This window comes from Silene latifolia, chromosome Y (assembly GCF_048544455.1).
Source record: "Silene latifolia isolate original U9 population chromosome Y, ASM4854445v1, whole genome shotgun sequence".
NCBI lineage: Eukaryota > Viridiplantae > Streptophyta > Magnoliopsida > Caryophyllales > Caryophyllaceae > Silene > Silene latifolia.
This window is the reverse complement of record NC_133538.1, coordinates 355356788-355380174: the sequence shown is the minus strand read 5'-3', so window position 1 is coordinate 355380174 and position 23387 is coordinate 355356788. Positions and strand designations below refer to the sequence as shown.

The 23387-nt window shown below is 39.5% G+C and overlaps 2 long non-coding RNA genes and 1 other non-coding gene across 3 annotated transcripts; 1 reads left to right on the top strand and 2 right to left on the bottom strand.

Moving 5' to 3' along the window:
• The first annotated feature begins 119 nt into the window (after positions 1–119).
• Positions 120–5553, top strand: LOC141626928 (uncharacterized). Its single transcript, XR_012536498.1, has 2 exons — positions 120–476; positions 1153–5553. It is a non-coding gene; the product is annotated as an uncharacterized LOC141626928 (long non-coding RNA).
• Positions 1489–5551, bottom strand: LOC141626929 (uncharacterized). Its single transcript, XR_012536499.1, has 2 exons — positions 4922–5551; positions 1489–1983 (listed from the first exon to the last, which is right to left on the bottom strand). It is a non-coding gene; the product is annotated as an uncharacterized LOC141626929 (long non-coding RNA).
• Positions 5554–18673: 13120 nt separating the features above from the next.
• LOC141636668 (small nucleolar RNA R71) lies at positions 18674–18780 on the bottom strand. Its single transcript, XR_012541267.1, has one exon. It is a non-coding gene; the product is annotated as a small nucleolar RNA R71 (small nucleolar RNA).
• Positions 18781–23387: the final 4607 nt, after the last annotated feature.

Below are 23387 nucleotides of genomic sequence, written 5' to 3'. Positions count from 1 at the left end.
ATATATATATATATATATATATATATATATATATATATATATATATATATATATATAGGGGCGATCCCGTATGAACTTAGGTATAGTACGAACCGTACGAACTACCCCAAATCAATAAATAAAACAATAAAACACACATTTGCTCCCTGACATTCAATTATTCATACCCCTTTTTCTCTCTGAAGTCTCACCCCGACACGCAGGCTATGACACCACGACCTTCGATCGCCGATGTCGGACCATCAATCATAGCCGGAAAACCCAGATAACCCCATTGCGACCACTTATTCTACCAGCGATGTCGACCTTCACCATAGCCGACCGTTCTTATTTCCCTGATCTCCTTCATGTTTCACATCATTGATTCATCTCGCCGGAAGCACAAGACCTGCGCGCCGAAGAAATTAAATTTGTGACGAGAAATCGTCGGCAATAGTATGATCAAATGGAGCCGGTGATGGCTTTTCGGATTTCCGGTAAGGTTATTAATTTAGGAATTCCGGCTAGGCATGGTGGTGGTTGGATAATAAGGTAGTGGCTATTGCTGTTGGTGACGACTGACGAGGGGGTGGTGGGTGTGGTATTGTTGTGTTAGTGAAGGGGTGGGGTTGGTTGTGCTATTTAATTGGATGCATAAAATGTGTAGCCGGATACATGAAGGAATACTACCAGATACACAAATTGACTTGTGTATCTGAATGTTTAAATATGTATATCTGGACTGATTTAAATTTAGATTAATTAAAATGTGGGGTGATTAATGTAGGCGCCCAAGGGTTTGTTGAGTTTAGGGGAGTTATTAGATAAGTACATATAGTTGAAGGAGCAAATGGTGATGATAGAATAACAATAAAATGGGTATAATGTGTATTTCTTCTCTGTATTTTTTGTTGTACTTGGAAGCTCACTTGAGATTTTTATTTGCTGTGGGCAAGACTAATTGGTTCAATAGATCTATGTTGATTACTCACTGTTGTAGCTCGTGAACGGTCAACAACCTGGGTATATATACTAGTTAAAAGCATAAAGTTCATGGGATGATTTGGGTTGCTTCTATTTGATCAATGACTCGTCTTTAATGCAAACTAATGCTTAGTTGTATGAATATGTTTCCAAGAGTTTCGGTTCATCAAGTTTTACTTTCCCTTCCAGGTACTTAATCATGTCACGAAGGTATGATAGCCGCACAACAAGGAATGCAGATTCTTGTTTACTGCCTTGTATGCAAATGGCCTCGAGCGCGTACAGTAATGAAAATTGGGTTTGTTTTTAAGAGGAGGAAATTTTTGGGGAAAACGAAGTGCGTGTGAGCGTGTCATGCCATGCCAATGTACCTTCTGTATGTCGTCTTTGTTACGAGTAGTTCTGTGTCGTTATCTCATATATGTGAATGTGATTACGCGTAGTAGTTAGCAGTAAACTGGTTGCATATATGTGAATAATTTTTACAGTGAATGCTGAAATTGGTTGAAGTCTGTAACTGCAGAATAACAAAAGAAGCACATGAGACATTATTCATGTGTTACATTACACACATATATTAATCTTCCCTTGAAAACTCTACAGAAGTTGGAACGAACGTCTTTCATGGATAGCGATTAGCGAGACAATTATGAATGTGAACAGAAGTTTGCAGGAAACTTTTCTGATATAAACATCTCATTTCAGTACACGAATCTGATGTATTTCAGCTCGCAATCTCCTTCAAGCATTATGGTCAATAACCCGTCTTCAAGATTAATGTAAATTCCTCTTTCTTTGTGTCAACAGTACAATTCCTCGGCATTTTGCTTGAATAAGCACCAAAACGACCACAACCCCGTGCTTTCATCTTCACAATGCAGCATTGACATTAGGGGATTTGTTACGCATAAACCTCCATCCAGGTGCGAGTTCCAACGAATTAGTTTTGAGTTGCAGATTCTTCAAATTTGCAAGTGGAGATTCCTGGCCTTGTAGTAAACTGGGCATTGTAGAGAGAACCTGTAGATTTCAGGACGATAAACGATGTAGTGGTGGTAGCTGCTGATGTATTGTATAAATATGTTTTCATTTCTGACTGATTCAAAGGGCCAATAATTCACAGTGACAGTGACATTGGACAATTAAAAAGCATGTTTTAAGCATACCTCAAAAGTTTTCAATGAGATGATGAAATATTTTGCATTCCGGAACTCTTTAAGCATGTTACCTCAAGAGTTTTCAACGTGTTGGAATCGACATATGTTACTGGGTCCTACCTTTTTAGGGTCTAACGTTTTGACCAATTCACCAATCTAAATTGTTGGAAACTTAAAGGTATTTGGAATAGATTGTTGGAAACTTAAAGGTATTTGGAAACTTAAAGGTATGTATCTAGTAACGTAAAAAAATGTATCTAGTATGTATGTATCTAATATTTTAAAGGAGTGTCAAAGAGTGTATCTAACTAACTAGAGGTACATATCTAGGAACTTAAACGAGTGTATCTAGCAATTTAATAGGATCAAATGAGGGCGATAGATATCCTAAAAATAGGACGGAAATTGGCTTAGGGATAGCGAGCCGCTTAATCCAATCCTAAACTTTTTTCCTTATTAGCGGAATGAGGGTGCAAATAAAAACTAAACCCTAAAAAGATAGGGTGAACAATTTAAAGGAGTGTATCTAACTAGCTAGAGGTATGTATCTAGCAAACTAAAGGAATGTATTTAGCTAATTAAAAGTATGTATCTAGAAATTTTCAAGAGTGTAGCTAATTAAGTAGAGGAACCTATCAAGGAATTTAAACGACTTTGAGATTCTCCTAAGATATGAAATTGAAATTTGTGTATCTAGAAATTTTAAAGAGTGTAGCTAATTAAGTAGAGGTACCTATCTAATTGTTATAGTAATTTGGAGTATTTATTATAACAATTTCATAAGCAAACTTATTTTTAGTTAAAAAAGTTAGGATGCCATAACCACTCATATTGTTTAGTATCTTAATTTTTTGAAATGCAAAATTAGTGTTTGTCCTTTTAACTTTATGACGTGGTATAATTCCAGTTTTTATTTTTTTCCCTATTGAAATTGAGAAATTGACATAACAAATTTATTTGTTTTCATATTAAAGTATTGGTGGTTTTGGAGGGAAATTTTTTGGATAGACTTATTCTTTTAGTTAAAGGGGAATTACGAACAGTATATATCTAATAATTTAAAAGAGTGTATCCAGCATTTTAATGTTATGTATCTAGTAACTTAAAGAAGTGTATCTACAAAAAAAAAAGCATGTATCTTGTAATTGAAAGGAGTGTATCTAGAAACTTAAAGGTATGTATCTAGTAACATTAAGAAATGTATCTAGCTAGATAAATGTATGTATCTAATAATTTAAAGGAGTGTCAAAGAGTGTATCTAACTAACTAGAGGTACGTATCTAGGAACTTAAACGAGTGTATCTAGCAGTTTAATAGGATTAAATGAGGGCGACAGTTATCCTAAATATAGGACGGAAAATGGTTTAAGGATAGCGAGCCACTTAATCCAATCCTAAACCTTTCTTTATTAGTGGAATGAGGGTGCAAACAATAACTAAACCCTAAAAAGATAGGGTGAACCCTTCCCCGGGGATTGGATTAACCGAGGGTACGATTATCCTTAGAAAGAGTTTGGTATCTAGGAAGTTAAAGACGTGTATCTAACTAAATAGAGGTATGTATCTAGCAAATTAAAGGAATGTATCTAGCTAGTTAAAGGTATGTATCTGAAAATTTTAAAGAGTGTATCTAATTAAGTAGAGGTTCGTATCAAGGAATTTAAACGACTTTGAGATTCTCCTAGAGATATGAAATTGAGATTTGTGATAAATTAACTATTTTACGAGTAGCTTTTATGCTATACTGCTAAACCTTTGAGGAGTGGGCATAACACATTTTCATCCTCATAAAATTAAACTTAAACAGCTATAAAATGCATTGGAGTAAGGGTACACCCACTAGCTTATATCTTTAAACTAGTTTTACTAATTTACTGTAGTGTTTCTTGTCTTCTATAATACCATTATACAAACATTTTTTTTTTTAAAATGGTGTCATATTAACTCGTTCGTACTTGATTTTCATCAGCTATCAAATTTTCACATAAGAGGTGGTGTTTTATAATTCATCAAACTAAATTGTTTGTTGGAATCGACATATGTTACTGGGTCTAACGTTTTGACTAATTCACATAATAATCCCATTGCAATTTTCAGTACCGGTAATTGTCATGAAATTATAATATCGGAATAGGGTGTGTTAGTCAATACACAAACTAGTAAAGTGAGATGCACAAATTAGTACACCCGGATACATAATCAATTTGTGTATCTATAGCACTGTTCTCGTGTATCTGCGGTAGTATTGTGTGTATCCATAAACCACTACGACTCGCTCTATCGCGTCAACGCACCATCACCCAGAAAATCCCCACCCCCACAGCCAACAGTCGCCACCACCATTCAATCAGCCACATAACATCCTTCGGCTCCCTCACCCTCTTCTTTATTTAATTAACACAAAATATACACCTCACTTTTTGAAAGATTGTTCTTATCAAAATGTTAACACCAGCAGCAACAACAGGAAAGTGTAGTCCTGAACAATTTGGAATCGGTTAACTTAACTGTCACTATGATTCTATATTTCATTGAAAAATCGGTCAAATCCTTGTATGAATGCTATATAAATGAAGGTTGGACATAAAAGTATGATCAGCAACTACATCACAAAGTTTCACTGCTAATTTCAGATACTCCCTCCGTCCCAATCATAATTATTTACCTTTGATCAAAATACCCTCACAAAGAATAGAAAAGGTAAACAAATGATTGGGACGGAAGGAGTAAATTTTACCATTCAAGTTCCAAAAATGACATCATTTCAAAGTAGTAGTTCAATGAAGAGAAATCAAAGCTTACCTTCAGCATTCTGAGAGAGGCATATTATGAGAGAGGCAGAGAATAGCGTCACTTACTCATATATTTAAGGACATTTGACATACCCTCAAATAACTACGTCTTCAAGGACAAAACTATTGATTGAATCTCAATCAACGGCTTAAACCTTTAGTTGCTATTCCAATCTTGGACTTGCGGTAGTCATGAGACTCATGAGCTACTAGTACTAACATTAGATGGTGGATCATCAGATATCTGATTAACATGCTCCTCCGATACTGACCGCATTATTGACTTAGTCGGAAAATTTTGAGTCAAACATAATCCATCCCGCCGACAATAAGAGAGTAGGTGGATGGAACATTCGTTTGACGCAATTGATTCATGAAGAGAGAGTAATTAATATGATTGGGAAGCGGAAAATAAAGACGAGTCGGGTGGCCGGCATCTGAGCTGCTTCTAGTTGAACGGCGTCGGCGCTGCGTCGAGGTTACCGACGACAGAAGGTGGTAGTTGGGGAAGATGGATGGATAGTTGGTAGGTGCGTGTATGAGTTGAGGAAAGGTATAAATGTATAATGAGTGATTTGTGGTTTATTATTAGCCACTGATCTGTTAGATCTAAGGGTTGAGAGTGAGTTCGTACAGTTCGCACGGTAAAATAGTTCGTACAGGATCCTGATTCTATTTATATATATATATACATATATATACATATATATATACATATGTATATGTATATGTATATGTATATGTATATATATATATATAGAGGAAGGATCAAGTGAGTCCATCCAACTCCATTGAGTCCCTAAGTCCTCTTTAGAGCCATTGAAAAGATGAGATGAGAGGTTGAGATTGAAGGGGAAAAAGGGAGATTAAGGCTAAAATAAAGGGATGGATCTTCTAATTAATCCCTTCCCTCTCTACCATCACTAATCAAACCCTAATTGCACTATAAAAGCCTTCTTTTTCCACTCACTTCTCTCTCCTTCACACAAATATCAGCTCTCTATCTCTCTTAAAACCAAAAAAACTCAATTCTTCTAAAAAATCCAACAAAATTCAAAACCAAATAACTCAAAAAAAATTTCCCCTCTTCCTCACCCGACCACCTCGGACAGCCACCCACCCACGCCCACCAACCCCCACAACCCGACACCACCCACCACAACCCAACTACCCTCTCCTCTACACTACCACCTCTCCTCTCCACCTCCCGACACACACCACAACCAACCCGACACTACAACGCACCACCTCGACCCCACGACAACCACCACAGCCACCTCCTTCCCCTTCTCCTTTTTTTTCCACGACAACCACCACTCCACCATCCCCGTATCCCCTCGACACCACTCAACACCACCACCACATCACCGGACTCACGGTCCTCCCCACCCCAACACCAACACCCGCACCACCTTCTATCACGCCCCACCACCACAACGATAACAACACACCACCAGCCGACCACCCATACCCACCATTCTCACAACACGACCACCCATACCCACCATTCTCAAAAACTCTCTTTTTTTCAGATCTGGGTCGCCACTAACCACGCACCATCACGCCGCCTTCACGCCGCCGTCACGCCACCCTCATGTCGCCTTCCTCCTTTTCTTTTTTCAGATTTGTGTTTTCTATTTGTTTTTCCTTGAATTCGTGTTTTGTGTGTGTTTGTTGTCGTTGTTTTGTCTTTTTTTTTTTGTTTTTTTTTTTTCAACAATAAAGTGTTATGTTTATTATTATTGTCATTATTATTAGATTTAATGTTAGATTTTTGTTAGATTTTTTTTTTCAATCTCTCTTTATTAGATCTAGTGTTGTTGATGTTTTATCATGATTTTTATTCTAGATCTAATAAATATATTTATTATACTCATATTTTTTTACATTTACACTCATATTTCTTTACATTTACACTCATATGTCTTTACAATTACACTCGTATTTCTTTACATTTACACTCATAATTTTTACATTTACACTTGTATTTCCTCACATTTACACTCGTTTTTATTTAAATTTACACTTGTATCTCCTCACATTTACACTCGTACTTCTCTTATATTTACACTTGTATCTCCTCACATTTACACTCGTATTTCTTTAAATTTACACTCATATATTCTTAACATTTACACTCGTATTTCTTAACTTTTACACTCGTATTTCTTTACATTTACACTTGTATTTCTTTACATTTACACTCGTTAAAATTATGTAAATTTGCACTCATATTTTTTGTGGATATGAGTTGGTGGGGAAGGACGACGATGGTGACATTTTTTGGTAGTCGGACTAAAGTTTTACTCGTAAAGGACAAAGTTACACTTATAAAGGACCAAATTCACACTCAAAGGACAAAATTTACAATCTAAAACCTTCAAATTGACTAAAAAATCAAATTTACACTCTTAAAATGTTACATTTACACTCGTAAAACATCACATTTACACTTGTAAAATGTTAAAATTATATAAATTCAAAATTTCCGTCACAAAAAAAACAAATTTACACTCTTAAAATGTTACATTCACACTCGTAAAACCTCACATTTACACTTGTAAAATGTTAAAGTTATATAACTTCAAAATTTCCGTCACAAAAAAATCAAATTTACACTCTTAAAATGTTACATTTACACTCGTAAAACCTCACATTTACACTTGTAAAATGTTAAAATTATATAAATTCAAAATTTCCGTCACAAAAAAATCAAATTTACACTCTTAAAATGTTACATTTACACTCGTAAAACCTCACATTTACACTTGTAAAATGTTAAAATTATATAAATTCAAAATTTCCGTCACAAAAAAATCAAATTTACACTCTTAAAATGTTACATTTACACTCGTAAAACCTCACATTTACACTTGTAAAATGTTAAAATTACATAAATTCAAAATTTCCCTCACAAAAAACAAATTTACACTCTTAAAATGTTACATTTACACTCGTAAAACCTCACATTTACACTTGTAAAATGTTAAAATTATATAAATTCAAAATTTCCGTCACCAAAAATAAATTTTACACTCTTAAAATGTTACATTTACACTCGTAAAACATCACATTTACACTTGTAAAATGTTAAAATTATATTTCCGTCACATTTACACTTGTAAAACTCATACAACATTACATTTACACTTCTGAAATCTAAAACTCAAAACTGATTAATTAGGGGCTAGAGAGAGAAAGAAAAATTAATTAGTGTGTAGAAATTTGATTAGTGGTAAATTTTTTTGGTAATTTTCAATCTCAAACATCCATCTCAATCCAACCATCCACATTTTTTTCCTTTTCTTTTTAAAGGCCTTTAATCAAATTCATCTCAACCTTCCATTTAGTCCATCCAATGGCCCTTAGAGGGACTTATGGACTCAATGGCCCATGTTGGACTCATTAGATCTTACCTCTCTCTCTCTCTCTCTCTCTCTCTCTCTCTCTCTCTCTCTCTCTCTATCTATCTATATATATATATATATATATATATATATATATAGATTAACTAAAGATTCCTGCAAAACAGCAACGCGTGTCGATTCCAAAAATGAATTCGAATATCGGCACTGGTCAATGTATTCATTCACATCGTATCACTACTACACAAGTATAACCTAACAATCCAACCAATACATTATTTCATTCAACTCTTCATCTTTATTCTATGACGACCGTTACGCAACCATATGATTAAACTTTCAGCCTTCTCATGCATACTCTTAACATGTTCCTTTTGTTTATAAGCATACAATTACAACCATAACAGAATAACTTTTAAGCACATCATTCTAATCCTTCATATAACATTCAACCCTTCTTTAACTTTTAAGCTTTCTACAATCTAACTTTTTACAACCATCTACATATAGCGTACTCAACTCAATTACACCATCTTGCGGAAGCATTCAAACATTCATCTATCACGTTTATTTTCGTGCTCTTTTGATGACTGTTACAACAACTTATAACTTACTATCTATCAACATTGCTACCACATACAAGGCTCACAAACCTTTACATCAATTACTAATATCAACCATTTAGAACTAGCATTACTGACTCTACATCATGCACTCCATTTCGTATTGCAAACACATCACCACTTCCATTACTACCCAGCTATAGATTTTCACAGTTCTAATCACAACCATACACCTTTAGCACCCATAAAGACTCCGTTATAAACATGTCTACATCACTATCATACACACTCTAGGCACATAATTCCCGACTTAATATCCCTTTAACCAGTGACTGGCTTAAGCATAATGAGGCCATGATTTTGAAATGAGGGCGCTTATTCACCCAAAATCTAGCATCAGTTGGGGCTCCCAATATACATACACCAGGTTTATTTTATTAGACTCACTACATTCATTAGGCTCATTTGTTACAGGTTCCAAAATCGTCGCTCTGATACCACTTTGTAACACCTCCATATACCAAGGAGCCTTAACAAGACCTTCCCTAGCATATACGGGCGTTACCATCTCGGTTGCCTGAGGATAGTAATCATCAAAAGTCGATAAAAGAACAATTATAGTTTTTTTTGCAAGATTAACCACAACTACTGATATAAAAGATACAACTCAACACCACTATGTGAACTACTTTTTACGTGACTCGTGAAGGACTCATCCCGCCAAGACTCCGGCTACCATCCAAGATATGACCTGCTAAGACTGACTGCTCACTAGAGCTGTTCAAATGCGGGCTTGGGCCGGACATGGGCCGGACTGTGAAGGAAAAACTTGCCCTTTAAGACCTTAGTGGGCGGGCCGGGCCTTAATTACGGGCCAAATATCCTTGCCCTTGCCCGCCCTTTAGTCAAAAGTCGGGCGGCCCATGGGCTAATAGGCCGTTACACGAAACTTCAATTTAGATGTTTTATTAGTTAAAATATATAAGGGTACCAATATATAAAATTTCGTTATTATTTAACCTTTATAGTTTACATATTATTTTAGTGTTCCACATCCATATAAAATTGATACAATTTTCTTTGAGAATCTCTTTTTTTTAGAGTAAAAGTAAAGGATTTAAATAGTAAATGGGCCTAATGGGCCGGTCGACGAGATTTTCTTGTTGTCCATAGCCGCCCATTTAACTTGGCGGGCTAGGCTTAGCCTGCCCTCTTAATTTTTCGGGTATTAAATACTTGTCCAAGCCCACGTAATAAACGGGCTTGACGGGCGGGCCTAATGGGCGGGATGACCCATGAACAGCTATACTGCTCACCATAAGGGATCACGACAGACACAACAAAAACAACAAGGAGATAAACCACACAAGGTCAGTAATTGAGGAAAGACAACATCAACAACCAACATACTACAGACACAACCAAGCACACACACAAACCACAATTACTCCAACCAATCACCGTCACCGACTGTCCACTGGACCAGCCCTGCCAGTGGGGGACCGCAGTCGTACCCACCAAATCCTCGCTCATCATACTGAGCGATAAACCTATGTTCATTAATGTGCACATCCCCTCCTATGGCGGGTTCCACAAAGGGCGAATCAAGGGCGTGAAGCCACTCCCGGAAGTGACTCCACTCAGTCAGGGACGTACCCCGAATATCATAGACAGCTATACAACAATTACAAATACGTCAACCGAGACAACACAACACCCACCGATTATCACAATCTATCAATCTTACCGACACAACATTAACCAACTCACATCAAAAGACACACTAGACAACCAACAGTACTGAGTAGGCAAACCTACCTTTAGCCAACCGCAGCAATTCCTCGTTCAATCACATGACATCAACCAAGCAAGCAATAAACCTATACAAACAGTACAAACACCTATTACTATCACTACAACCCTACAAGAAACAACAACGACAATGATGACGATGATGATATACCTACGCATAGCATACCAGCGTCAAGACCGCTACCCGACTCAAGCAACCTATCCCTAAGGCACAAGCATCCACAAAGGCTCCAATGGAAGAGGTTATGGTGAAGGGAAAGAGAAAAGGCGACATCTAGGTTTGGAGGAAGGAGGCGGAAATGATTTGTAATTCTACTAAAACACGATTATAAATCCCCGCTTGAAAGACGCTACCCGATCGAGTAACTAACTTACCCGATCGAGTGACCCCAACTGGATCGAGTACTCAAGCTACTTGATCGAGTAGCCTCGACTAGATCGAGTACCACTCATCTAAAGCTTATCATGACACAAGACATCTCCTGTACGATTTCCCAAAGACTACAACAGGCCCCTAAGGTCGGTCAACGTCAGTCAACGGATCCCTAAAAGGACGGGTATTACAGTTTGGTACCATTATCGTGCGTTAAATCACTTGATCGACCATTTTGACCAACTACACAATCACTAAAAAAAACACCACTCTTTACATTGCTAAAACGGTTGGTTCGAGTTTTCGACCAAACAAGTTTTTACACTTCCGTCGATTTCTCGCCAACGACCTAGCAAGTAAGTAAGAGGGTGTAATTAATCCTCTTCCTTCATTTCTTTTTATTTGTTTTTATGACCTTAACATGCTAAAACATGCATAACATGGTCCAAAATACGGATTGAATGAGCCAAAAACGAGTTTTGACCTGAAACAGAAGCCCCTAGTCACAACTAGGTGGCTCGCGCCTCAATGAGCTGTCCAGGTAGAACTCAAATGTGTTTGAGTTCATTCTTTCCATATTCATTTCATTTTTACAATCGGTTTTTCCCGTTTCAAATTATTTTTATGATGAATATTTTTTAACCATAAATTATGTTCACCTTGGTTCCTAATACCATGACGGTTTAATCTGTGTGTCGGTGATAATATTTGGTTAATCACATTTTAAAAGGTATTTTAAAACCTTTTATTCATTTGTTTACATTTTCCAAAACAACCATATTAGTCATACATGCATAATTATCCTTGGTTCCACATACCATGTCGGTTTAAATCCGAGTACGATGATGAACATTGACTATTTACAAAACAATGAACTTAACACAATTAGTTCATAATAAATGTTTTTCAAAACAATTCATGCCAAGCTTGCAAAACCGAACCCGACATCGAATATCATCAATACAATGATGATTATTCAAGTCTTGTTCCTCATATTGTCACAAAAGCGGTCTAAACGACCTTTTCAACAAAGATGGGTTCAAATATCCTTTTACAAACCGTTTCATAAACATTTGACAACCAGGAGACACCCTTTTGGGTCGTCTACTGCCTCGCGCCTAAACATCAAACTGATTTTGAGTTTTCAAACCTGGACAGGTCCCCTTGCATCGCCCTAAGGCTCGCGCCTAAGTAGACTGCCTGATGCAGGTCCTGCTTCCTTTCCAGCACTTGTCTAGGACTATCCCGACTTCGGTTAACCTAAATACAAGACGGATTAGATTGACAAAGTCCGCATTTTACATGGTATTTGCAAAACGCCTTTATAAGACAAATGGATCACGTTATGCACCATAAACCTAACTCGGTAAATGGATGTTTAATTTTCGTCTTGCATGCAAATAAACACTAAATCCAACTTGACATCAATTACTTGATATTTGGATAAACAACCGACATAGTAAACTCACATGTTAGGTTTAAACTTGTGGATGCTTATTCTTGCATTTACCCATTTTACCAACTTTTGCATTCAACCAACCAAGATCAATCTGTAGAGGCCGCTACCGCGGGCGGGATCAGGTGTCCGATTAAAGGGCTTCCCAATACGTACCTTTACCTCTTACTCAGAAAATTTTGATAGTTGACGACCTGATCCAGGGAGAACGGGAGTCATCAAGAGATAGGATGCTAAAGAGGGACGAATCCTTATGTTTAGTACCTATGTCAAACACCGCTTTTTGTCTTGGATGACCTAGGTAAAAAGTGGATTCGAATGGTTTCCAAGCATCCCACAATTTCTTGGTGGCGACTCCGAACATCCCTAACATCGTTTCAAGACCCTTTTCGAGACAAAACCGACTGATCTAAAATGATCTGGTCGAAAGCATTTAATACGCCGCCAAGCGTGGCTTTCCGACCGCTGCACGTCCGCAGACCGGATTGGCGTCACGGGTGGCCCATGTTTACATATTGGCGACTCCGCTAGTGATAACTAGGACACTTGTGTCTTTGTGATCGCTAGATGGTGAGACTCGAACGAGGTCTTGTTTGAAATGCATTAATTGATATTACGGTCATAAGTCGGATTCTTTTTCCAGGCCCACAACCTAACCTTTATCGACCAATTGACTCATCCCATCGGCGTGAGTTTTCTCATCCCCGCGCTTCGACTCCCGAGTAAGTCAAGCATACCATTGATGTTACACATTTCTATTTCGTCAATGAGCTTTCATTTCCTTCGTGCACGAGACTAGGGCACCCTTCTTACACATTTGTTTGGATTGGTATCCCTCTCTAAAATCAGGGATTGATCGCTTGGTGTGTAACCCACCCTTACTAAGCCAAAACCCGTGTCTGCATTATGCATAATATAATGAACTGCGAGTGCTTATGTGCTAGGTGATCGTAAGTCCTTTCGTGTCATTTCTACCTTTCAAAACACCCTTTTTGCGCTGTTATAATGGTCGTTTCGAACCTCGGTCTTTCGCCGACCGTTGCACACCTTTTCATGCCGTCGTAATGAAGATTTTCAAACCAAGTTTTCTACAACCGTTTCAAAAAGCACCTTTTCATGCCGTCGTAATGACGATTTTCAAACCCGATTTTCTACAACCGTATCAAAAAAGCACCTTTTCATGCCGTCGTGATGATGATTTTCAAACCCGGATTTCTACAACCGTTTTAAAAACACCTTTTTATGCCGTCGTAATGACGATTTTCAAACCTGGTTTTCTACAACCATATTAAAAACACCTTTTCATGCGATCTTAATGACGATTTTTAAATCCGGTTTTCTACAACCGTTTCAAAAAGCACATTTTCATGCCGTCGTAATGACGATTTTTAAACTCGGTTTTTACAACCGTTTCAAAAAGCACCTTTTTACGCTGTTATAATCGCCGCATCAAGACACGGATTTTAACCCATCTCGTGCCGACACAATGGCTCTTTCAAAACCCGAAAATGACACACACCCTTTTTCGAGGCTTTTCAAACTTTGAGGACCATACACCGTTCTCGGGACCTCAACCTTTTCAAACATTTAAAAACTCGATTTTCAAAACACACGATTTTGGATTTCAAAAGCCGTCTTCGGAAACAACATATTGTTTTCAGAGCCGCCGCAACTCGAACTCAATACGTCTTTTGAAAACAAACCTAAGACAACTTTTCAACTGACCGACTTTTTGAAGATCCCTACTCTTCGAAAGCCATCCCTAAAACGACAAATGAATCTTTTGGAAATTTCTATTTTCGAAAATTTCAGTCCACAATTCTGATTCCACCTCGGGTCTATCAAGTCAAACCAAACGTACTTATGGGTCTTTACTTATGAGTCGTCTCACCTCGAGACTCGTTCAACGGCGTCATGCCCTTACGTTGAACGCGAGTCAAAGTCCGATCAACATCGTCATACCATAAATCGAGTTACCACCGAGGCACCACACACGGTTGCCCTCCTCTCATTGGGTCGAGACCCGTATTGACATCCTAGAAAACAAAGAAATCGTAGAACACAACACTCCGCCTTTGTCCGAAACTGAGAAGAGACTCAAGCTCTTGGAAGAACAACTCTTAGCTCGTGGAAACAACATCCACCTTGAAAACAATCGAAGATTTGAACCCGTCGGGGATCAGCTTCCCGACAACTTTACCTTAACTGATGTACCCAAGTTCAAGGGAGTGGAGGACCCGCTCAATCACATTCGGGCCTTCAAGGATTACATGTCCATTAAAGGGGTCAAGCAGGAACTCTTCACCCGGATATTTCCATCGTCCTTGGAACCGATTCCTCGCCAATGGTACTATTTCCTCGACCTCAAGAGCGTTACCACTTGGGACGAAGTCGCCTTTGAATTTTCTAAACAATACGCTGACAACGTCGAAATCCAAGCCAACACCCGCACTCTTGAGGTCCTGACTCGGAATGATAAGGAAGGATTCAAAGAATTCTTAACCCTATGGAGGAGGGTAAGCACCCAATTGGTCAATAAGCCGAGTGAATCAACTCTGGTAGAGAAATTTGTCAACAATCTCCACCTGGTTTATGCCAACCTGCTGAGGTATCAAAACATTAAAACCTTCTAGGATCTGCAAATCTCCGGAACCCGCATTGAAGATGACCTACGCAAGGGCGTTCTAGCCAAAACTACAGGTAGAGGCTACTAGGGGTCTACATCAATCAGATCTCGTCCCTATGGTCACACAAACAAAATCGATGAGGTCAATCTCCTCGAACCAACTACGAAGAAAACTGAGGGTCCTCAAAGGGCATTCACCAACTTGGGAACAACCTATGCCAGCGCCCTAAAAAGACTCACAGACTAAGGGAAACTACAGCCAATTAGGCCCACTCTGGACCCGTCCGAGGCCAAGAAAACCCATTTTTGGAATCCCAGCGTCAACTGCCAATACCACTAGGGCAAAGGTCATGACACAGAACCTTGCTTCAAGCTAAAGCACGACATTCAAGATATGATTGAGAAAGGAGAATTACATTTACTTCCGCCAACAAAACCAAATAACAAGACAAACCCCTTAGGAATCCATGCCATCTCCGATGACGAGCCAACCCTAGATTGCTCACACCTTATCCTGCCGATTGAGGACAAGCCAGTCTCTCAGAAAGGATCACCCGACTTGAGAATGCTTACCACCGGGTGGTATTCAACCCGCCAAAACCAACACCACGCCCAAGGGAGGGTCCTCCAAGCACCCAAAGCTCCCAGTTCCAGAAAGGATTTCTCCCGCGACCATTCTGGTATGCACCCCACAAAAATAAAACCCCTAAAAATCAACCCCACAAAAAATATCCCCATATAAACTTCCCTTATAAAAACTATCCGCCGAGGAATACCCCTCCAAGGTACCCTCGCGATCCTGAAATCAACGGTATATGGAGAGACGACGCAGAGGATATCTACATTGTTTTGGGAAAAAGCAAACGAGCAAAAGAGATCGGTCACCTTACTCGATCCGGATGCCCCTACCAGAATCCGAACAATTCAACAGCTAATCCAACAACAAATGACCAAATCGTCCCGGACGTGGACATTCAACCCAGGATTCCGGAGAACTCGATCCTTAAGCAACTACAAAAGGCCAAGGCCGAAATATCCATTTGGCAACTAATTGCCACGTCCTTCGAGCATCGGTAGGCTTTGCTACATGCCTTGGGGAAGTTGACAGTTCCTTCTACCTCCTCTCCTGAAGAAGTGATAGGACACATGACCAGGGACGTCCCTGACTTGAACAACCCGGTCAACTTCTCCAACGAAGATATCCCTCCGTTCGGAGCCAATCATAACTTGCCCCTGTACATCACTGTGCAGTGCCTAAAAAGGAACGTGCCTATAGTCTAGTGGATGACGGATCTGCGGTAAACGTCATTCCCCTCAAAACGGCCCACAAACTGGGTATCAAGGAAGTTGACTTTGTCCCGACTAATCAAGGAGTACGCGTGATGCGTGTCTTTCATATGATGTTTTACATCCTATTTTCCACGTATTTCAGAGCTCATTTGTGTAGTTTAAGCTACCATTTCCCCTATTTCTGTCTACTTTTGTGTTTTTGTACATTATTGCAGAAATGTGAAGAATTCAATGGAAATTGAGCTAAATCCGTCCCCGAGTGTCTTGCATTGCATTTGACGTGAAGCATTCACTTAAGGAACGAGCTTGGTGCGCAATTCAAGGCCCAAAAGACAAATACACGAGAAATTGGAAGTCAAGTGTCAGCTACTTCAGTCGATCGACCGGGTATGTCAGTTGATCGACCAACTTGCGGGTTCCGTGCTACCGTACATCACGCTTACTCGCCGATCGACCGCCACTCTTAGTCGATCGACCAAGCCGCTATCCCAGACGAGAATTAAAAGATCGAGGAAACGCAAGCCCATTGTTTTTAGGTTTTGATAATAAGTGTTACGTATATTTTTTATATAACGTAACCTAGAACATCAGATTATTCATTCAGTTTTACTAGTTCTTTAGTTTGTTTCCAACATTCAATAATTAGGGTTTCTTAATACTATTTCGTACAATTACTCTCGCATTCGATTTCTGGATCTCTCGCTGCAATTCCAATCGGTATTCTTCTGCTAATAATTCAGTTTGCTTTATTATCGTTTTGTAGGATAGAATTGCTAGTTAGTTTCCCAAAACCGATTCATCGTTTTATGTTAATTGTTTGTTCTATTATTTCAAGCATGAATTCTTCTGTCTATTTTATTGGCTTTATTGTTGTTATCACCCTTAGTATGAGTAGCTAAATAGTTTGTGATAGGATGTAGGGGAATTATAGTGTAAGCGGCAATAGAATGAATAGGGCCTGAATCGCGTGACTGACCACGTGAGGTTTACCCTTGTTTTAATTGATTTAAATGTTGTGTTTGACGAATCGAATGCATGCGACTAGTTGAATGCTTAATATTTGACTGACCCATTAGATCGAAAGATAGGGACAGTTGTTAGATCACCAATTAAAATGACTAAACTATGCTGAGATCGAAAGATAGGTAAAGTTTAGACCGTTAGTCACTTTTCAGGACGAAAGTTAGTATTAGTGATATTAGGGACTTATAGCGAGATCGAAAGATGCTATTTGTTAAGAGTGGACCGAGAGGACCTCTTTATTTCCCGCCTCATGTGTTTGATTTAGACCTGTTTAGTATGCTGCCGCCGAAACTATAACGAACCGACCATCCTAGTACCCCTTCTTTTATCTGTTTTAACTGTTTATTTAGTTTATTGTCTTTATTTGCTATTAGTATAGACCAAATCAAATCAACCCCCACTTTCGTTACCTTAGACTAAATTAGACAATTAGAAATTACATTCGCCTCCTTGTGGTTCGACCCTGTTACCACTAGCCTAGGTTAGTTTTAATAGGAGATTATAAATTTTATTTTTGGTGCTCACAACGACGGGTATCAAATTTTGGCGCCGTTGCCGGGGAGGCAATTGTTCTAATTTTTAGTTGTTTTTATTTAGTCTTTCTTAGTTTAAGGGACACATGTTCCTTAAACTTCTCTTATATTCTTTTTGTAGTTTCTTCTTATGCGCAGGCCACAGGGTGGTGAACTAGTACCGTTCAATCCTGAGATTAAGAAATCCTTGCGCGAGTTGAGACGATCACAAAGGGTATTACCGACAGAGGAAGAGCTGAGTACTCTGTCAAGTTACTACGAGAACGCTCTGTTCGAAGAAGATCCACCTACATCTCCCGCCTCTACTTCTTCAAATGAGACAATCACTTCTCCGAAATTCCAGTCATGGTGAAGAAGCAACTATTGCTAGTCACTCGTAGCCGACACCGCGAATCTCTACAAAGGATTCGAACTACCTTGGGAGGCGAGAAAATTCGAGCCGAAGCCTTCCTATATTAACCCGGTTGAGAGAAACCATTCGGGAGCCGCAAATGAAGATGCAGCCAAGCATATGGAGATTTTTATTGATTATTGCTGCTCTATATCCCCGCCGACCGGTGTGACCCAAGACCAGATCAAGGAGACCATGTTCATTTTCTCCCTTCGTGATGCTGCAAGGGAGTGGTATAGAGATCTGGATCGAGCCGTTCATGGGATCACCGACTGGAATTCATTGGCCTTGGCATTCTACAAGAAATACTTCTCTGCCTCGAAGACAAATGCCATTAGAGCTCAGATCACGAGCTTTAAACAGGGACCTGATGAGAACTTTCATGAAGCATGGGTCTGTTTCAAGAAACTGGTGCGAACCATACCGCACCATGGGTTCGAAAAATGGAGTCTTTGCAATCAGTTCTATAATGGGCTGTATGACGATCAGAGGGCTATTTTGGATGCTGCAGCTAATGGCCGATTTGCTGAGAATATGGGAGAGACTAAGGGGTGGAAGATCATTGATAACTTAGCCACCCATAAAGCTGAATATGGGAATTCCAGAGGCAATCAAAGGAGAGCTGCTGAATCTTCCTCGGTTGCCGCACTAGAAGCTCTCACTCCAAGGTTTGATAAATATGAGTTGGGAGGAGCTTCTAAAGGAGGGATGTACCATGTTAATGCTATTTCACACGGTCCTTTCGTCTGTAGAAGATGTGGAGCTGAGGGGCATGTCTCAGAAAATTGTTCTGTCCCCTTTGAGTCTTGCGCTACCTTTCAACATTATAGGCAGACAAACACGTACTATGAGCCGAATGTCCACCCCAACTTGAGGTGGAGTAGCCAGAATGTCCTGAATCCGACCCAACCTCCACAACAGCAGCAGCAGCAAGCCTGTGTGCCTCCACATAAGCAGCCATATCAAAAGCCTCCGTATGTTCCTCAGCAGCAGCAACAATCCCAAAATTCCGAGTTCAACGAGTTGAAGAACTTATTGTTGAAGGAGTCCCAAGCTAGAGAGGCCGGGATGAACATGCTAGAGAGCCAAATTGCTTAATTGGCTAGCAAGAATACAACTCGAGCTCCGGGACACTTACCGACTCAAACCGACCAAAAGGAGACCCTTAATGCCATCACGTTGAGAAGTGGGTCAACCCTGGAGGGGCCTGCTATGGTTGAGGATGATGCTGCAAAAGATGAGGCGAAACCGAGTCAAAACAAAGCTGGAACGAGCAAAGGAAAGAAAAAGGCGTCTACCAGGTATATCGCCGATCGATCGACATACCCAACGATCGATCAAGTGCGAGTTACGTGCTTGTGGTCCTGTTCCACTCAGTCGATCGACTGACATCACTGGTCGATCGACTGAGATCGCTGCTGAGAGTGATATTTTTCGTCCTCCGATGCCCGACAACTTGAGGGATCATTTGTTTCGGGGTACGACGATCCCCGAAAATATTGGGGAAAGACCCGAGTGCTGATGGGTCAGTCCCGGCTCTGAAGTACGACCCGATGTCGATCAATGGTTCACATTTGAGACGGTCTGAAGAGGGTTCAAGCTTCAACAAGGAGAAAGTAGTGGACTTTTAGCCTAAGTCCACGGATACCGGCATGCGCGATTTAGAGGAGAGGGCTAAGCTATTTCTTACAGCCCCATATCCGGAAAGACTAGTGCCGACGAAGGAACAGGTATCTTTCAATAAATTTGAAAAAGTTATTCGTAGCTTGAATGTACAAGTGCCTTTCCTTGAGTTAGTTAATCAAGTGCCTGCTTACACTAAATTCATGAAACAACTCTTGTCTAAGAAAAAGTCACTTGAAAATGTGCATACTGTCGCATTAACCAAAGAGTCATGCTCTTATTTGTCTCACACTGCACCTCACAAACGAGAAAACCCGGGTAGTTTTTCTGTTCCTTGCAATATAGGTACCTTCTCTATTGAGAAGGCATTATGTGACTTAGGAGCTAGTATAAGTGTAATGCCCTTGAGTCTTGCTAGGAAGCTAAAATTGACTAGGTTCGCAGTGATGTACATGACAAGATGATGGCCGACCGATCCGCGGTCCAGCTAATAGAGTCTTAGAGGACATCCCCAACAAATAGGGAAGTTTTTCTTCCCTGTTGACTTCGTCGTACTTGACATGCCTGAGGATGCCCATATTCCCATTATTTTGGGTAGGCCATTTCTGCACACTGCTGGAGCAGTCATAGATGTTGGTTCGGGTACCATGATTTTTAAAGTAGAAAAGCACTCTATTGTCTTTGCCCAACCTGCTAAGAAGAAGGACCCCATGTGGCCTGTGACTTGCAATACGGTTTCTGAAAAGAAATCTTACTTTGTGCTTCCTGACATGCCTATCTCTACTCTCATTCTTGTTGTAACCCCTCCGCCCAAGATTGGGAGCAAATTGGAGGAAGATTTGTCTATTTCTGATACTGCAGGAGCTGGTTTGGGGAAGGAAGTGCTGCAAGTTGCTCCAACTGTGAAGGAGCCGATCATTCAAAGAGGAGGTCTTGGTTGCCTTAGCTATGGCACTGATGAGGAAGTTGATGACGAGCCGGTCAAAGTGATAAAGTCCGATTTGGATTCTGACTAGTCCGAAGAGATAATTGACTGGGGAGATGATGAAAGTGTTGATTCGTTGAGCCATACGGACGTGGAAGCTACGAAGGGTGCAGCTGATAAGATAAGCACCGTTGAGGCTACCTCTAGTAGCCAGAAGCCAACAAAGTGGGCTATACCATGGCCATTCTTGATCAACTATCAGTTGATCAAATGCTTTATCAAACATTTACTTTATTACTTTTACGACTATTTACCGTATTTTGTGTGCGCGAGACTTCGCATTTATTTTTGTTGCTTAGGATTTTTATACGCTTTAGACTTTACTTTGGGTTTTGCGCAATTTTAGGCGCGTATTATTGTGCATTTGCAGGTTTTTAGACCTCATTGGCTCAAGTAATTGAGCAAATACGAAGAAATCGTAGAAAACAAAGAAAGTTTCCCGGTCGATCGATCCTTACATGGTCGATCGACTGAGTTGCGCATCTCAGGAGTTTCTGTTCCTATTCACTTTGGTCGATCGACTGCCATCTATGGTCGATTGACCACTGCCACTACTGTGCCTGTTCACGACCTTTCCCCTGCTGTGTTGGGTCGTTTTGTGGGATTAAGGGAGTTTTCTACTCTATTTTATTTCCCGACTCATTTCTGATTTCTTCCATTTTCGTAGCTTTGTACATAATTACCGCTCCTTCATTGCTTTCTCGGTTTTATGCGTGGTTCTTTGTTTGTCTTTTCAGGTATTTATTGGTAGCATCTGCGCTGCATCGAAACCTCCTAGCTCACGCTGGTTTGGGAGGTTTCCTTGTCACGCGCTTAAAGTCTTGTGAGTTTCTAAGTCTTTACTTCATGTCTTATTTATTTAATCTTCTCGCAATTTCCCGTTTCTCTTTTTTTTTTTCATTACTTGATTTTGCACAATGGGGACATTGTGCGATTTGGTTTGGGGAAGGGTTTTTTGCGTCGCATATCATTTGCTTGCATTCACGTTTACATTCTGTTTTGCATTGTTTATTTCATTTTATATATGTATACCAAAAATTCAAAAAACATTTGAAAAATTTCAATTAAAAAATTCGAAAAATTTCAATAAATTGCACGTTTATTTTAGCATATAGGTCGAGTAGGAACGGTAGTATTTCAATGATGACATTGCATTTGCACCTGTTTTTGCCTAAGCCTTGCTTGATTAACATGTTATTAGTAGAATCATATCTGCATAGTCTACGAGTTTTCGTTAATTTACTTGCTGGACTTGAGACTTGACTTAGATTTTTGGCAAACTACTTATATATTCTGAGTTATTAGAGCCTATAACTGGTGACATCTATGACCGGTTTATTTAGGAATGTGAGTAGTACTCCTTATGAGACATGTTACATAATTGTGCATAAATATGAAATTAATAACCTGTATGCATTCGGTTTGTGGTTTGTTGACACATGTGGAAGAGGTTTCCCTTTATTCGTTTTGCCCATAAGCTTCACACTGCCAGAAATAGCCTTTTTGTCCCATTACTACATCCTACATTTAGCCTGTCCTTTGTCAAGCTAGTAGTCTTAGTTGTTGGGATTGTTACTTCGTTTTTGGTGGCATATGCTCTTATTGAGATTTAGTTGGATAAAAAGAATGAAGGAGGAAAAAAAAAAGAAAGAAAAAAAAAAGAACTGAAAAAGTTAAAAAAAAAAAGAGAAAAAGAGGTTATGTACTGTTCAAAGCAGTCGATCGACTGCCAATTCTGGTCGATCGACTGGAGTTCGAAAGAAAAAAAAAGAATCGATTCGCATAATTCAAACCTTTATCTTATGGCGATTTTTGCTCCCATGTATTATTCGTATCTTATGGGGAGTTAGTTGATTACTTTCATACTGGAGACTGTGAGATTTGTGCTTGCTATAGCACCGTTTCATTTGATTTTGAGCAAGAAGTTGGATGTTGCCATATGGTTCCGTTTGGGTACTAGCTTGATCGCCTGTACCTCCACTTTTCCATATATGTTTTGCCTCTTCTTACCCATACCTCACATATCCCATATATACCTCGGCATGTGTCATGGTCATTTGTTGGTTGGAATGCATATGTACGGTCATAGAGATTACTTTCATATTATACTGCAGGCATGTTCTCATAGGTCGTAGTTAGGTGAGAGTCACTACAAAATGAATTCTTTCTATCTTACATATATGCACCTGTGCTTATGAGTGATTTGAGCGACCCGTGAGAATCCGATTTGATAAGTCTCTATAGTTGACGGTTCAACAGTTTTTAACGACCTTATAACTCGTTTGCATGATTCGCATTACTAATTGATTGTTAGTTATTGCATTAAATTGGTTTAGGCTTTACATGTTGTAATTCGCTCTGAGATTGAACTCGTTCCATTAGGTCATTAGATCGAGTCTAGTTCTTGCTTGGGGACAAGCAAGGGTTTGGTTTGGG